This window comes from Vigna radiata, chromosome 5 (genome assembly GCF_000741045.1).
Source record: "Vigna radiata var. radiata cultivar VC1973A chromosome 5, Vradiata_ver6, whole genome shotgun sequence".
NCBI lineage: Eukaryota > Viridiplantae > Streptophyta > Magnoliopsida > Fabales > Fabaceae > Vigna > Vigna radiata.
The window spans coordinates 14,377,863-14,381,733 of record NC_028355.1 but is presented as its reverse complement, the minus strand read 5'-3'; positions in this window follow the sequence as shown (position 1 = coordinate 14,381,733).

Here is a 3,871-nt window from a genome sequence, read left to right as displayed (position 1 = left end):
AAAAATTTTCCACTATGGTGGACCACAATCTTAATTCGTTCCTCATCCATTATGAAACTTTCTTTTGTAACCTGTACATTGGGGGAGACAAATATTATATGTATTACCTAAGTGGGGCACTCACTCACTCACTACATATACACTAACACCGACACCGACACCGACAGGGGGACATGGAACAAACCTATATCCCACTTGCCCATGATTAAAAGGAAGGGGACCACTACACCGAATAAAGAATTCAAACATGCAAAATGGGACCACACACTCTAAACTACAATATAACCACTCAACATGCAAAATGGGACCACAAATCATGAACACGACTTACAAACACACAAAACCCCAAATATCGCACATGTTCGAAAAAGGTAAAGAACAACGAAAACGACATAACTTACCTCTATTCACGTCACCAGTAGCCTGGATTGACCTCGTCTTCTCCAACAACGAAATGCGTCAATGTCTCTAGCTTCCTCTCGCAAGCACTTCAAGAAATCCCCAAACTCAAATTCTCGAATCCCTAATTCCCAATTATCAGAGGTCTGATTTTTTAAAACCCCTAATTCCCTAAATCCCTAAATTACTAAATCCCAATTGCCACGTAAAATAAAAAATAACACCTCACCACATTCTCATTCCAACATGTGTCCAACACGTGGACAATACTTAACACTGTTTGCTAACACTTAACGGATGAGATGTAATGTGTTCATGTTTCCAAAATTTGTGACTAAATTGAGATTGTTGCAAATTAGAGGACCAATTGAGGTATTAAGCCTTAATTAAATAAAATATTTATGGTCTTTACAATTACTCAAATTAGCTTTAGTATTAACTTTCTTTTCTATTTAAAACTTGTTTTACTTTTATATGATAGTGGAAACATAGACATGATACTGTATTCTTGTTTTCCTGTTTTAATGATAATAAAGAATAATAAACATAATTAAAAGTTTAATTATTACTAGTCATTAAATTATTATTAAATTATAAAGTAAGTATAAATATGTTTTTTATAATTTTGTTATGAATCATTTTTATTTATTTTATTAGTAATTTTATTATGGACAGTTATTTTAGTTTTAAAAAATAAATTTTAAAAATAGTCAAATAAAAAATATTTAAATTTAAAAAATCACGTAAGAGATAAATTAATAAGATAATTATTTTAATTTAAAAAATATTATTTAAAAGGTAAAATAAAAATAAAATGTATATAATACTATAAATAAAAAATAAAATAAAAATAATTATTGCGATACACTACTTATATATAGGTTTAAACCCTCGTATCGTCCTCATATTTGTTGGAGAATCTCATGTGGGTCCTTGTTTTTTAAACTATCAAAGTTGGATCCGTATACTTGTAAAATCGAGTCAATTTTATCCTCTCCGTTAAGTTTTGACAAACCACGTTGAGAGAGGCTAAAATGTATTATTTTTTTAAAATGGCGTGACATTGTGTAGTAAATTGAATGGGTTATGTGTTGTAGAATCAACAAAGTAAATTCTTTATGGTCTTGGGTCTCTGGCTTTTTCTCTGTCTTCGGTGTCAAACTTTGTTGCTTGCCGAGACGAACGCGCATCAGGGTCAGCGACTGTGAAGTTTATGGATCAGACTTTGGGTGGGTCTGACATTGCAAACCCTGCACTCAAAAGCCCTTCTTCCCAAACTCACTCTCAGTTTAATGCCGAATTCGAAATTCAATTTTTAAACCTTCTCAAACAGAATAAAAAAATTTCGATGAGTAAAGTCTTGGGATTTTGAAATTTGAGTAGTGGGACTGCTTGGCAGGTTCGAAGATTGATGATAATTTTTCATGGTGGCTCTTGAGACACAAAATGGTGGTGCTTATTTGAAGTTCACCATCTTGGATTTTAGGGTTTATTTGCAGGTTCGATTTGCGACTAAAGCTCCCACGGTGGATGTAATACCCTGGCTAAGCACGTTTAATCATGAAGTTTTTATGGGTTAGGCTACCAAAAAGCAAATGCATTTATTGATATGAGTAGCCAAATTAATTCCTTTAAGTTATCCTTTAATCATATAGTCTCATACCTATCCAGTCTCTAGACTCCTCTCATCGATGTATGTTTGATTAAATATTAATTTATAAATTAATATTATTAATATTAAAATAATTTTATTATGAATGAAAAATTATAATTAATGACTGAATTGATCTTTAAATTTATTAATAACACGGCTAAGTTTTTATTCTAAAGAAATTTGTTTTTTAATTAATTAATTAAAAAGTAATTTAAAAATCAATTTGTTTGATAATTAAAATCTCAATAGTTAATAATAATGACCAATTTAACACACAATTCATAAATCAATTATTATTATTATTTATTTATAATAAAAAATATTTTAATTATCATTAATTTTTAGTATATAAATTAGTATCTAAATTGCTCCCTATAGTTACTATTTATTTTATTTAGGTATTTTTTTGTTGTGGTATAAATTATATCAATTTTAGTTTATATAAATAATATATCAGATATCTTTATTTATATTTTTTATAAATATAAGTTATGAGGAAATCCACTTTCAATTTAATTATTAGTTTAAAAACATGTGTTTATCTTCCCCTCAGAAAAAATAACATTATATCTTGGTCTACAAATTTACAAACACAAAAATAATTTATAATTCAATTGAAAAGTATATATAAATACGAGAATGAAATCTGACAGAGCTATTACTAAAGTAATATTTAGTTGTCGTTTACTAACTGAACTCCTCATTTGGAAGTTGTTGTGACTGGTTAGTGTATTTGTGCCTTAGTTTAAGTTAACAAACATAGGAAACATCGAATACCTATTTTTTTTTTTTTTTCGGGATGGAAATCATGGACCTTTTATTAGCACGGATTATAATAAACATTAATGTTAATTTAATAGAAAATGGATCAATTTTCTTTGTGCCTTCATCAAGTAGTTCAAAGCTTTTTTTGGTTGCACTAATTAAAACTATAGGATCATTGACTAACGTTGAATTAGTCTAAATTTGACTATTCTATTTTGGATAATCATCCTTAGATAATATTTTTTTATAACATTTGAACATTATGTAGTGATTGGTCCATGATGTTATTTATAATTATTATTATTGATTGTAAAGTAATTTTATACCAATAACAGAATAATACGTAAATAATATTCAAATATGTATCATTCTCTTCCATTATATCTATAAGTTTCTATTCAAGAAAACCTATTTGATTTAGGATATAAGATTTACTGTATTAACTATAGAAGCATATAAAAAAAATATAATTAAATTTCATGGCTTATATGTTATTTGAGGCAATAAGTTTCATCTATAGATACCTTAGATCTAAATAAATAAAACTGTCATATCTCTTCTAATATATTATCTTCACAACATGTTAGTGAAAAGTCTTTATATTTTTTGAAAGTAATCGAAAAATAAGAGTAATGATAATGATAAAAAAAAAATGTATGGTACATAGTTATTAAGGTTAAATTATGTTTAATGATTATATTAATTGATTATCCTTGCTTAAAATCGTAAACAATTACATTTTAGTTTTTTTAAATTACTATTTAATTACAACTAATATTAATATTACAAATCTTTCACTTTTTTTTAGAGTAAATATTCTAAGTATTTACAATGTAAATAAATTCATCAAAAAATAAAATAAAATATCAGTAATCATTAAAACTTATTGATAAATTAAAATTATCAATGGTTTATCACAATAAAAAATTTGTTGACAAAACACTCATTGATAAACTTTACCAATAAATAAAAATTTGTTACTAATTATTATATATCAAATTAGATTTCAACTTGTGAATCAATCTCATTCATTTTAAATTTGAGTTTGGTTAG